This window comes from Pseudorasbora parva, chromosome 25, assembly GCF_024679245.1.
Source record: "Pseudorasbora parva isolate DD20220531a chromosome 25, ASM2467924v1, whole genome shotgun sequence".
In the NCBI taxonomy this organism is placed as follows: domain Eukaryota; kingdom Metazoa; phylum Chordata; class Actinopteri; order Cypriniformes; family Gobionidae; genus Pseudorasbora; species Pseudorasbora parva.
This window is the reverse complement of record NC_090196.1, coordinates 3,761,267-3,775,660: the sequence shown is the minus strand read 5'-3', so window position 1 is coordinate 3,775,660 and position 14,394 is coordinate 3,761,267. Positions and strand designations below refer to the sequence as shown.

Here is a 14,394-nt window from a genome sequence, read left to right as displayed (position 1 = left end):
GAGTGTGAATCATTCGCAGACGCATTCGTTTATAAACTGTTGTGCATAAAATAATGAGCGAATGTGTTGCAAAAACGGATTGATTTGAAGGTCTGAGTCATTCTCTTCAGGTTGGAGAGGCTGTGTGTGTGTGTGTGTGTGTGTGTGTGTGTGTGTGTGTGTGTGTGTGTGTGTGTGTGTGTGTGTGTGTGTGTGTGTGTGTGTGTGTGTGTGTGTGTGTGTGTGTGCGTGTGCGCGTATGCGCGTACAGTCTGTCTCTCAGCTTGGAGTCACAGGTGTGATAATGACTTTATTAAGGTAGACACCCCTCAACCCTGCTAATGAGAGACTGTGAGTGTTAGTCGTCTCTCTAACACCTCGCGTGCGTGCGTGTGTGTGTGTGTGTGTGTGTGTGTGTGTGCACGAGTAAAGGAATTCTTCAGGACAGCAGTCTCCGAGCACAGGGGGCCTTATGAGACCAATTAGAGAGGTGTGCGCACTGGAGGAGAGTGCACCTGTCTTTGGCCTTATTAATCCACCTGTGTTCTACTGGGCTTGACTTAGCTGAGCTGAGCTGAGCTAGACTGGGACTCTGAGCTGCTCGCTGCCGTCCCAACACCTCCATTACACAGCAATCAGGTGCACTGATCACACACTAACTCCAGCGCTAGCCTCAGAATAGACCAGAGAGAGAGAAATGCACTGAGAATGGAGTATAGCGCGCTGCTTACTGCGCAGGATACACTCCACACCGCCTGCCTAAAAATAGCATGTCAAACAGTGCATTATGCAGTCATAAACTTCAAGCAGTACATTTCTATGTTTTATTACATTTTTTGGTCACAATGACGTTATTTGCTCCTTTTAAAAGTGTTATATGTGGGAAATAGATGTGATTATTTTGGGTTAAACTTTATTATAGTGATGTAGTTGTACATTGTCCTTACTCAAATTCAAATATTGAGTAGTATTAACTACATATACTTACTATATAGTCAGGGTAATTACTTATAATTTACCAGTGTTACTCTAACAAAAAGAAATCTTCAATAGTGTAATTAGATTACTGTACAAATGACTCTCTCCAAAACGTTTTTCATTACTGATTAATACTTTCTAAATCCTCGACTAGTTAATGATTCAAGGCTAGACATGAAACTAGACGTTTTAATTCATTCAAATATATAATAAATTATTATATATTAACTGCCCAAAGTATTGCAAATGTGAGAAGGATACATAAAAACATGCATTTCAAAGATAGACTTTAAATCTTGGTGTTATCACCACTATTGTGTTATATATAATCATTCTTCAGTCTAAACACAGCGTTTAGTTCAATTACATCATAACTGTAATTAAATTACAGGAAAAATAAGAGTAATTCCTTACTTTACTTTTTCAAGGGAATTAATAATTACTTGTTAACTAGTTACACCCAACGCTGGTTATTACTATAGTAAGTATGTGTAGTAACGTAACTGCATCACCTAAAAATAAAGTCTAAACCTTTTTTGTGTCAGATTATCTTAACTTTTGGCAGCCTGATTAAATAATGAGTCAAGAAAAGCAGCTAACATGAAGGATAAGCCACAGTGGCAATGGAAGATCAAGCATTATACACACTGTGTGTTGTGTCGTGTACTCTACATGATGACACATGTAGTAGCGACCTTTAGACAGAACACTTTATCTTAATTACAGTATTTATCAGATTTAGTCTTCAGTGTGACCTCATTCAATTTACTCTCTTCAAAAGTATGTATTTATTACACATTATTTCTTTCATATAAATATTGCTGAATACTGCACAGTGTATATATATATATAACTACATATAATTACAATATCATCAAAAAGTTTATTTATTTCACTAATTCCATTCAAAAAGTGCAACTTCATTACACACAGACTGATATATTTCAAATGTTTATTTCTTTTAATGTTGATTATAACTGACAACTAAGGAAAATCCCCAAATCAGTATCTCAGAAAATACTTAAGACCAATACAAAGAAAGGATTTTTAGAAATCTTGGCCAACTGAAAAGTTTCAACTGAAAAGTATGAGCATGTCCAGCACTCAGTACTCAGTCGGGTCTCCTTTCTCCTGAATTACTGCAGCGATGCGGCGAGGCGTGGAGTCGATCCGTCTGTGGCTCGGCTCAGCTGTTATGAGAGCCCAGGCAGGTTACTCTGATAGTGGCCTTCAGCTCTTCTGCATTGTTGGGTCTGGCATCGCATCTTCCTCTTCACAATAGCCCAGAGATCTCCTATTGGGGTTAAGGTCAGGTGAGTTTGCTGGCCAATTAATAACAGCGATACCATGGTCCTTAAACCAGGCACTGGATGCTTTGGCACTGTGTGCAGGTGTCAAGTCCTGTTGGAAAATGAAATCTGCATTTCCATAAAGTTGGTCAGCAGCAGGAAGCATGAAGTTCTCTAAAACTTCCTGGTAAACGGCTGCGTTGACCTTTGACCTCAGAAAACACAGTGACCAACACCAGCAGATGCCATGGCAGCCCAAACCATCACTGACTGTGGAAACTTTACACTGGACCTCAAGCAATGTGGACTGTGTGCATCTCCTCTCTTCCTCCAGACTCTGAGACCCGGATTTCCAAAGGAAATGCCAAATTTACTGTCATCATAGAACATAACTTTGGACCACTCAGCAGTCCTTTTTATCTTTATCCCAGGCGAGACGCTTCTGACGCTGTCAGGCTTGACTCAAGGAATGTGAAGCTGAAACCCATGTCCTGCAGACGTCTTTGCGCAGCGGTTCTTGAAGCACTGACTCCAGCTGCAGTCCACTCTTTGTGAATCTCCTCCACATTTTTGAATGGGTTTTGTTTCACAATCCTCTCCAGGGTGCGGTTATCTCTATTGCTTGTACACCTTTTTCTACCTTTGGACACGGAGCTCTGTGAACAGCCAGCCTCTTTTGCGATGACCTTTTGTGTCTCGTCCTCCTTGTGTAAGGTGTCATTGGTCGTCTTTTGGACACCTGTCCAGTCAGCAGTCTTCCCCATGATAGTGTCGCCTACAGAACTAGACTGAGAGATCATTTAAAGGCCTTTGCAGGTGCTTTGAGTTCATTAGCTGATTAGACTGTGGCACCGGGTGTCCGAGATATTGAACCTTTTCACAATATTCTAATATTATGAGATACTGAATTTGGGATTTTCCTTAGTTGTCAGTTATAATCATCCAAATTAAAATAAACATTTGAAATATATTAGTCTGTGTGTAATGAATGAACATAATATACAAGTTTCCCTTTTGAATGGAATTAGTGAAATAAATCAACTTTTTGATGATCTTCTAATTATGTGAGCAGGACCTGTATACGACCCTATCGCACTGCTGCTTATGTCATATTGCTATCTATATATTTGAGAGATGGTGAATCGCTTTTTGAAGGGTTCATTGCAATGAACTGATTCATTAAAATGTTCTTCACTATTAAAAGGAGGATTGTAGATAAATGTATAATTTCTTAGTCTTTCTCTTTTGATTTTGGGTGAAATATGAATGTGTGTGTATGTGTGTGTGTGTGTGCGTGTGTGTGGGGCGCAGTCACCGGCCCATTATTAATCCACTTTCAGATACCGCACTATCAAATGTCATCAAATCGTGCCTTCAGCCATACTTTAGCATATTCTCTGCAAAAGAATATAATGACGGCTAAGTGAAGGAGAGAGAATGAGTGGAGGTTTTTGAAGTGGACACAGGTGCAGAGGATGAGAGACTTTAAGCTCCTTTATCAAACCCCAAAGACCTGCAGTCACAACCAGACCGGACTCTTTTTTCCCCGACTTCCTTTATTCCGGTGACCTGCAGTCATTACCTTCTGTGGAAATGAATGAGCAGGGTTAAATAGCTGCCAATTTCTTCCTCCTTCAAAGATCTTTGAGAGCGGCGAGTACGCCCAATAAACCCACACCCCTCTTATGTTTTATTCAGCTCATTTCAGAGCGCCGCCGAACGCCCGGCTTTAAGCTGATTTCCCGATTCATTTTAAATCCCGTCGGCATGCAAAAGTTCTCCTCTTTTTACAGCCCCCCATTTTAATGAATAGATGTCCAATAAGGACTTTTATTGTCTTAGCATATGTTGCTTTTATTAGCTGAAAATAATTACGTTCTTCGGATCACCTCGGAAGTCCTTCCGAAAGATAAAAACGAGATAGTTTCACAGTGGCTGCACAAGTCCTTCCGAGTCCAATCGTTTTCCCCCTGGGTGCTCCGTGTCCTAATACCCCCGCCTCATTCCCCCTCCCCTCCCATTCCCGATCCGTCCCGTCTCCATCTTATCGGAAAGCTGGATCCACAGCGGGGCGATGTTCTCCCGGAGACTGCTGAATGATTGCCACTTCAGCTGTGTTTATTTCCCAACTTGCTCCATTTGTCAGACTGTGTCCGATTTCACTTTTCTCGGTTTCTGTGTTTGCTCCGAGTTGACGACCGCCGGCACTTTATTCTGAAAGGAGAGGAGGCTCTTTCTCAGTGATTGGCCATTACTTACACCGCTGTGAACTCTCTCAGAGCCCTTTTTCCCTCGGCCTGCCTCCCTTTTAGCGGTCAGGATGCCTTTCTAGTGTCTCAGTGACTGTCAGAGCTCAAATCCAGAATTTGACCTGGAAACCAGAGGCGAGAAATTCGTCTGCACCGAGAGTCCGGTTGATGACCGCAGGCAAAAATCATCGTTCTGCATTGATGGACATTCAAAAGTATGTCTTTTCAAGAAACGGACGTGTCGTTGAGGAATAATTACACAGTCGAGATTAACTTTTGAACCTGGAATGTTCTCTTAGGGTTTTAAATCGGATTTTCTTTTTTGGCTTGTTGGGAAAACATGCCTGTTACCTGCATTTGTGCAAACATACTTATACTTGTACAGTTTCCAGCTGAAATGAACACTAGAGGCAGTAAAACACCAGCAACTTTTCTTCTTTTTACACAAATTATTGATGATGTGCAGTTTCTTGCACAAGTGTATGTTATGACCTTGAAACAAGATGACAATACATAATGTAAAGTAATGCATTATGACATTTGCATCACATAATCTGCTCCACATGTATGGCTTTTTCTCTCTGTGAAACGTCAGGACCTGCTGTGAAGCGAGCTAAAATGGCGTTTGTACCTCACATTTGCTTTTGTTGACACTATCGGTCGGGTTCAGTGTTGGCGCTACGTTATTATCAGACACGATTGAACCTTTTCAAACCTTTCCGTGCCTCCGCCGAAATTTCATTGCCAAACAACCAACATAATAAATATTGCCAGATTCACATTCATCTGTTTAGGATGAACTCAAACTAGCACTTTGACAAAAATAAGCTTCAGTTGTTTTATGATTATTAAACACTTTTTAAAAACAGCATATACTTATTAATAATACAATATCGGTTTTATTAAGGGGATGACAACAAAATCCTCTTTCACACACCCCGTGTCATTCCAAACCAACATGACTTTCTTTCATCTGTAAAACACGAAAGGAGACGTTTTGAGAAATGTTCACACTGCTCTTTTCCATACGGTGATAGTAATGCTTGTCAATCTGCTCCATACTAACATGTCTGTGTGCGGAAAAAGAGCGAAATGAAAGTAGTCTTGCCTGTCAGCGGTACTTTCATTGTTAGGTAAATCAATTGAGTTCCGTGAACGTGCACAGAATTTGTATTTATGTAAATCTTTATTTCTAAATGTTGTGGCCTAGGGATGGCTTTAATTTTTAAAAACAATAAAGAGCTGAAATATAATAAAATGTCAGGAGAAATCCGGTGTTTGGCTGGTTGTCCTAAGGCTGTGTAAATCTACATGGGCCGCTCTCGGCACACCTCGCCGCCGTGATGTTATTACTCACCCTTGAGAGAGTGAGAATGGGTTTGTGGGAATGGGCTCCACCATCAGTAGAACGAGACTCGGGGGAGACGGAGGGCGCCTTTCCCCATTCCATTACACACAGGCCTCCGCTATAATGAAGGCGATTTTAATAGGATTTAATGCATGTGGTGGGGCAAGGTCCTGCTACCTTATGGCCCTGACAAAAGAATACGAGAGTGTAATCATCAAGCCTCATTCACCGGCGGTCCTGCACGCACATTGATCATCCTTTACCATCCTCGCCTTCTGGAGGTGAAGAGAGAGGCAGCGATACCCAAATCCCTGTCCGCTTTATGTTTCTATTGTTCACCTTTTATCGTAAGATTGCTCAAATCGTGGCGCAGTGATTTGAGTCTGGCACTTTCCCTGATCATTTTTCTTCATGATACATTCCGGTCAAATTCGCAGGTGTTTTGAATTACACATTGTGTTTTTAGGGTCGTCCGTTAACTTGATGTGTCCTGGAACGGTAGCATAATGTGGTCTGTTATTATGGTCAGTCTTTTGTTTGGTTGTTTTTTCCTCTGGTGCCTTGACCTCCATTTTGCCTTGACCTCCCGGTGTCTTCCTGGTAATTTTCTAGGCTCTTCACAGTTGCAGTGTAGATGCACCATATTGTCGTCGACTTGCTTCATCTCTGCTGATTATGTTTGCTCTACGTCTGTGTACATTATGAGAGAGAGAGAGAGAGAGAGAGAGAGAGAGAGAGAGAGAGAGAGAGAGAGAGAGAGAGAGAGATGGTTCAATCCCAGCCCCTGCGCTCTGAAAGGGCCATTATTCCTGTGTTTTTCGGGCCACGGGCCGTGGAGGTGTGTGTGTTCAGAGTTTGTGAAGTGTGTTTTGTGGTGTAAATCCTCTCTCCGACGGTTCATTGGGCAGAAAGAATGGCCATCGCGGCTGTTTGCTCTTTACCCAGTGTCCCGCTCACAGCTGGCCGGAGCACGCTCAGATGAGCTGTCGGCTCGCTGAGAGCAACGCCACTGAATGCTAAGGTAAACAAAAAGAGAAAAACAGATGGAGAGAGAGGGGGGGGGAGAGAGAGAGAGAGAGAGAGAGAGAGAGAGAGAGAGAGAGAGAGAGAGAGAGAGAGAGAGAGAGAGAGAGAGAGAGAGAGAGAGAGAGAGAGAGAGAGAGAGAGAGAGAGAGAGAGAGAGAGAGAGAGAGAGAGAGAGAGAGAGAGAGAGAGAGAATGTCGCTGGGATTGTTTTTTCTCGCTCTTTTGCGATCGCGATGTGACTTTTGGGGTTTGGATTGAGCTCTATTGGACATATCTGAACAAAATTTTATTTTAATCAAAGCAATCACAACTTTTAAAAAGCATCCGCCTATTTCAGCTTTACGTTCATTAAAACGTGGATGGCCAAATTGGCTGTCAAGTCATTTTAACTTAAATGATATTAAACTGACTTTAAAAAAAATCTAATTGAGTTTTTGTATAACTTAGAAATGTTTTAAATTTAAATAGATGATATTATTTTCACAAGTTATCATTTCATATCATTTTTTAAAGTGAAACCTGCAATCTCCCACAATTTTAATTTATGTAATCATTTATTTTATTTTAAATGTAATATTCATTTTAATACATTTTATTTTTAATTTAACTTATTTTAATATATTTTATTTTATTAACAGATGCTTCAGTTAAAGGTTATACAGCCTCTCTCTCTCTCTCTCTCTCTCTCTCTCTCTCTATATATATATATAGTAAATGTATAATAATTAAAAAGTAAACATAATTAATGTCAGAATTGGTATCAGGTTGGTAGTAACAGTGTTGGTGATTTAGTGTAAATGAATCTATAATTATGGGTTTGTTGTAACTGTTAAAAGCACATTTCCCACAATAGCATGAATGATTGAGTTTGAAGAATGCTGGCAACACCTCTATTTGTGTAGTGATTTGTGTGCAAAAAGTAATAAGAACAAATTTGGACCTGCCAAGGGTCCTAAAAAGATCACTTCCTGTGTGTTTGAAACTAGTAACCCTTCTTGCTATGCTAATAGTTTTAAACTAGTTTGCTGTGTAAAGAACACGGGAATGTGCCTTTACTGGCTTGAAAAAGTAATCATTCCCTGTGTGAAGTGGCAGGTATTCGGCGGCGGCTCAGGGTTTTTGGGGGAATTACTCACCGCTGGCACATCGCCGAGAGATTGGGCCTTTGAGTGTTGAACTATGGGAAATAATACTGCGGCACATTGACGTGTAGACTCAACAAGAGTCACTATCATTGAAAAACACACGGGATGGCAAAGAAGCGAGACACTGAACATCTTGTTACAATGATTATTTATTAAATTTAAAATATCTTTAGCACAGATTAAAAATCAGACACCTCCAACTATCATGATCGTCATGAATTGAAAATAAACATTCCTAAAAAAACAGTCCCTCTTCCTCCGTTGGATCCGTGATCTCCTTCATAGAATAGTCTCTGGGTTTGTCATAAATGTACAGGTCGTTGCATAGGGCTGAGGCAAAACTGATCGCAACACGCTTGGGTTTCGTCGACGTCGACCACCGCATGGCCAGAGAACATAGCAAGATAAACATGTCATGTGTGCTAAAGAGAAAGAATCAAGTGCTCAAATAAAAGGCCTTTGTTTGGCTGGTACAGTCAGGATACACTTCGGCAAAACAGATGGAACGAAATACACATCATTATTGGTTATTATGGTTCTGTGAGCATATGAGGTTTGGTTTTAAAATGTAGGGCCATGGTTGAAAACCCAGACATTGTTGATCCTCCCTGCCTGACATCACGGGGTTTGCCTCAACCCTCGTACAGAAACGTCTGAAGGATAACATGGGGAAAAACACTGCGGGAACGACAGTATAACCGCGCATACCGAAAGAATAAATACAAATGAAACAAAAATCACATTTTTCACATCTGTTCATGAGATCATGATTATTTGACCAATTGTTTTATGCTCCTTTTTCTTAATTCAGTTCTTTTTTTTTTTAGCACATGCCATATGCGATTTTGATTATAAAAGTACCTGAAACAATTGCTAGAGTGTCAGCATGCATAGCTGTTCGATATTTACAGATGTATGTACAGCACAGAGGAACCGACGACAGCGGAGGTGGACCACATGAGACCAATAATGACGGGGAGATTTACAGCATTTTCTTTTACTTGTTACATGCAGCAATGGCGGAAAATTCAACACAACCTTTCCTAGAAACAGAGGGATATTACTCTTACCCGTTAAAGGGTTAGTTCACACAAAAATGAAAAGTCAGTCATTAATTACTCCCCCTCATGTGGTTGGACACCCGTAAGACCTTCGTTCATCTTCAGAACACAAATGAAGATATTTTAGTGTAAAGCTGAGAAAGGCTTCAGAAAGGCCTCCATTGGCATTCAGTCCATTCCCACTCACAAGACCCATAAAGGCCCTAAACACATCGACACACAGCCCATCTCACTACAGCGGCTGGACAATCATTTTACCAAGCGATGAGAATAGTTATTGTGCGCAAAAAAATCAAAATAATGACTTAATCCGCCGAGTTATTGTCTTCCGTGTCGGTCTCGCTCCTCCTCTTCTGGGTCATGAACGGCGGAGCTGCGTCATTCTCACGCATGCGTCGACTTCACGTCAATAATTTGGCGGATAAAGTCTTTATTTTGAGTTTTGTGCACACAATAACTATTCTCATCGCTTGGTAAAATGATTGTCCAGCCGCTGTAGTGAGATGGGCTGTGTGTCGATGTGTTTAGGGCCTTTATGGGTCTTGTGAGTGGGAATGGACTGAATGCCAATGGAGGCCTTTCTGAAGCCTTTCTCAGCTTTACACTAAAATATCTTCATTTGTGTTCTGAAGATGAACGAAGGTCTTACGGGTGTCCAACCACATGAGGAGAGTAATTCATGAAATAACTTGAACTAACCCTTTAGGCTCATCACGGGCTGTTTGATGAGTCTCTCTGCGGATCAGAACGTGATGCTCTAGATATGACGGATAATCTACACCGAGATTTTGGAGAAACTACATGGAGAACGTATCACGGCCGTTTAACAGCGAAAGACCTATCTCTGCCAAAGCCAGCGCAGGGCTTTAATACTGACGGCAAAAGAGGAAGTACATCACAGTTTGTACACTAAATACAGTCAGATTTCACCAGGTGTGCTTGGTGAGGGCTTCATTTCTGGGGTCAACAAATAAAAGAGAAGTCATTAAACACCCGTGTAACGCTTAACCAAAAGAAGCACGCTTACCACTACACTCTAATCAGACACTATGGACACTTTCTTATGGTAAATATACAATTATGCAGAGCAGGATTCTGGACCAATGAGATTTCACGATGGGCGGGGCTAGTAGAAACCAAGCAAGGAATAGTCCTGTCGCTTTATCATCTCAATTATTTATTGCTAAACAAAACTACTTATTTGGATCTGTATGCATGAGGTTTCACATTGAGCATTGCCTTTGATACAGGAAGACGTTTCGTTCGTTCTTATTGCAGGACGTTCGGAGAGGATGGAAGTATCTTGTGTCCTTCGTTTCTTTATTATATGCTTTGGTTTGGTTGTTAGTATTGCTGCAAAAATCATCAAACTGGTTTGGTGTTTTCCTAGAGGTTTGAATACCTTTATGATGGGGAATATGGATTATTTAAGTGTTGAATACTTCAGGGTTTGACTCGAAACTGGTGGATCACGACCCAAATTGTGAACAGCAACGAAAAACAATGCTAACCATATAATTGTGCATGGTTAGCATTGAAAAGTAGATACTTATCATCAGCTGCTTGTCTTTCACTGTCGGCGTCAAACATGTCCAGTACATTTAGTACAAATCTATCTTGCCGGCATGGATAAAACCATGTAACACACAAATCTTGTACTACAAACAATTGTAGCACAATGTTGGGATGTCACTTGATTTCCGGTTATAATTCTTGGGTCCTGAAGCAAAACCAAGTTGAGAAGCTCTGCTTTAACCGATCAGCAGCTCTATCGCCGTCTCGGGTTTCTGATAAATGCGAGCCATACCTGGTCCGGCATGTTAATGCATTTGATCATAAAGCTTATCGGTCCAAGAGGGTCAAGCGCCAGGAGGTTCAGCATAACGGCAATAAGATCCATGTTCTCTTATTCAGTCTGACAATCCAATCTCAACATCTCCCACAGCTAAATACACCAAAGCTGGAGGCTCCTGGTTAGAGAGCCTATTATTGTCCCACTGCTAACGGATAAAGGAAATGGCGTTCCAGTCTGCAGCCTCAATGGATCAATCGCAGATCTATATTTAGAGAAGATGCATCTGAGAAAGCTTGATGGGAATGTATTCAGTGTTCAAGTTCTAATAAAGCACATGTACTAAACCTCAATTGAACAATCAAGCCGACTGTACGGCGAGCGTATCTGAGTTAAGCTGTAATTCAGACGGCGATTACTGTAATAAAGTCGCCTGAGCTAACCGCTAGCTCCGCTTTAGCCGTATTCGGTTGGCATGGCTCTTGTATGAGGCCGCTGGGATTTAACCATGTGTTCTCCCTGCATCTCACATCCGCTCGGAAGACTAGGCAGGCTTTGGAAATGGGCTAAAGCGCATTTGGAAGTGTGTTCGTATTCATTTCAGCCCATTGTTTGGCTAAGGGACAGCAGCAGCGCGCTAGCCAGCGCTGAAATCGCACTCCACATCCATTAGCGCTGGTAATCTCAGTCACGCTAGTCTTCACAGTGTGTCATTACAGAAGGCATTAGCAGAGCCGAGCAGCGTGATGCAATGGAGCATGTGCGCCTGTGAGGAGTGTATTAGCGTTAACTTTGAGCTGTTGGGCACTGTATCCTAATCAAAAGGAGGTGACAACAAGGACACGTGAAGAACACGGCGCGCTTTTCTAAGATGAAACACGTCTTGAGCTAGCCTGAGGTGTTTTGCTAGAGACCAAGCTGGTGTTCAGTGGTTTTGGAAAACCTGATGAAAACCAGCTAAATCACGGTTCAGATAAAAATGTTTTCTTGCAGATTAACCTATGCCTAAAACATATACAGGAGCGTAAAGTTTTAAAATATTGCGGCATTATGAAAATCAGTAGTTGCAAACCCTTTCTAAGGTTTCTAGACCTATATCCTGGGTCTGGATTTCAGAGCACATTTGTTATTCCTAATGAGCTAATCGAAAGCTAGACATCTAGCTGATTTTCCTATCACAACCTCACCTTAATAACCAGGGAAATAATTTCACACAGCTTTGAACGAGTGCAAACACCTTTTTTGTGCATATAACTACATTAAATGTAATTACGAGAGCAGCGAATCCGTAAAGTGCATCTTTGCATATTGACTCGCTGCGTCGGCTTCGCTAGAGGGGTTGAGTGACATTTTTCCATCCTTTCATATTCCCAGCTTCAAATATGTATTAACTTATCACTGCACAAGCAGGTAAGACTCCAGAAAGATGCATCCTTTTGATGTCATGTTTATTGCCGCACTAACCAAAGCAACATGCAGCATCTGTGTACTTCAAAAGACGCTCGGCGGACACGCGCAGATACACAAACACACACAGACTAGAGTTAAATGGGGATGAGCGCTCTGAATATCTGACTACAGCCTTGGCTTTCTTCCTGCAAGTTTGTGTGTGTGTGTGTGTTTCTAACAAGCGTTCTGTCACAGTCTTTGCCAGCTTGAGCTACAGCTGTTGATTTGGCTCCTTAAATGAGCTAATGTCTTTGTACTGTTGCACGCGTGTGTGTATTTGCGTCTGTTTAAAGAGTTGGCCACTGGTGCGCGTCCCTGTAAACGTCTGCCAGACGATCTCCTAAACGTTGGCCTGCGCTTTTTTCAGATCTGAGACGCTCCTGCACTATTTGAAGATAAAGCGGTCGTCCATTTCATGTGCATCTCACAGAAGTTAACTTCCTGCCGGAGTCGCGCAGGACGGAGGGATATAAAAACGAGTCTGATTCTGTCTGACATGTTTTTCTTTTCCTCTGAATCTTCAGCCCTCTTTCCCCGAGACAGTTAAAACACCCGGGATAGCCAACCGTCCCCGACAATTAGACTCTGATCATCCGTGTGGAAAAGACGTGAAGAGTCTTTGTTTTTGTGTCAGCAATCAAACCTGAGGGCACACACAGAATAGACCCTAGAAGAGGCTCGACTGGGGGGCGTACATGCTGTGCTCCAGACACAAATGAGTGCTTTTGAAGTTTGATGAGAGTTTTCTAACGTGAGGGGATGAGGATTGAATTGCTAGACTGGTCTGTGAACCCTGGCTGAACAGTATGACGCCGCTATAATCTTAAACTAGTTATAAGACAGGGGCTAAAGCTAAACTGTGTCCTTTTTATCCAGTTTAATGTGCACACGTTTTGTTTGAGTGGCCCAACATCAGCCAATGGTGTGACATTGAGGTCTACTTTTTTCAAACAACAGAAGACGGCTGTTTTCTGCTAGTGAGATAACACTTCACCTTCACACACTTCATCTTGGAAAAGTGATTCCAGTCCTTTCTAAAGGGCTTCACACTGAAAACCGTCAGTCACTGGAGTTCACCAAAACGCTTCAACTGCAGTATCAGATGGCCGACTGTGTATCTGCATTCCCATTGGTTGTCACCAAATTTAAATGTGCCAAATTTGTCGTCCGAGATTGACGACTCTCACTGAAAACTAATGACTTCCAGTTGCTTTGCTGAAAATGTCAGTGTGAACGGCCCTTTAGAGCTTTCTTTGAGGCCTGGCCATTTATGCACGCGCTACAGAGGATACTGGGATTTGTGGTGCGTGTCTCCAACCTGTCTTGAGTGTCTTTCCATTTGATATCTTTGTGCTAGATCCCTTAAATGTGTGTTGGTGTGTGTGTATGAGTCTGTGTACGTGTAGACGCCTTCTCCAGCAGTGACAGAAAGTCCCCATTGACTCAGTGACATCCAGAAATCCCTTTGACATGAGATGAATGGACAGTTTTGGCAGGCTGCCCCACAGTCGTCTTTACAAGACTTCCCCAAAGCACTTTCTTTCTGCTATGTACAGTATCTACAACTATACCGTTTGTGTGTGTGTTGATCATTGTCTGTGATTCTTGGCAGGTGTACAAGAGATATACAATAAACCTGCCAATTGAGTGCGTTTCAGTTCAAGTTTCTGAGATATTATATCCCGTTTTTCCTACTTCTGGAGGAGATACCGTTGTTGTCGGTTGTTTTCCCGCTAACCTTCGAGAGGATTGAGCATTCAGACAGCGTGAGTTTTGAGTCCACCTTAAAAGCTTTTATAGACCTTGCCAGAATTGAACACCATAAACCAGCTCATCTTGGTGCTTTCTAGACTAGTATTTGGCAGGTACCTATATGACAGCATGCAGGTTGTTGACAGCCATGTGTCCAATGTACAAGTACAACAGGAACTCCATTTGAAAACGCTCCCAGTCTGTCCCATGGTGTCTTTTGGTTGGCTGTGAAGCACTTCCCCTTTCTCCTCAGGAGTCTTAGGGGGTTCAAGGTGTCTTTGGTATTGCCCTGTCCCAGTTTTTCCAGCTCTCCCTTTCCCTGTGCA

The 14,394-nt window shown here is 42.0% G+C and overlaps 1 protein-coding gene across 1 annotated transcript in view; it reads left to right on the top strand.

The window, feature by feature from the left end:
• wwox (WW domain containing oxidoreductase) overlaps positions 1–14,394 on the top strand; it is a 250,812-nt gene that overhangs the window by 235,574 nt on the left and 844 nt on the right. The gene's annotated exons all lie outside the window — the stretch shown is intronic.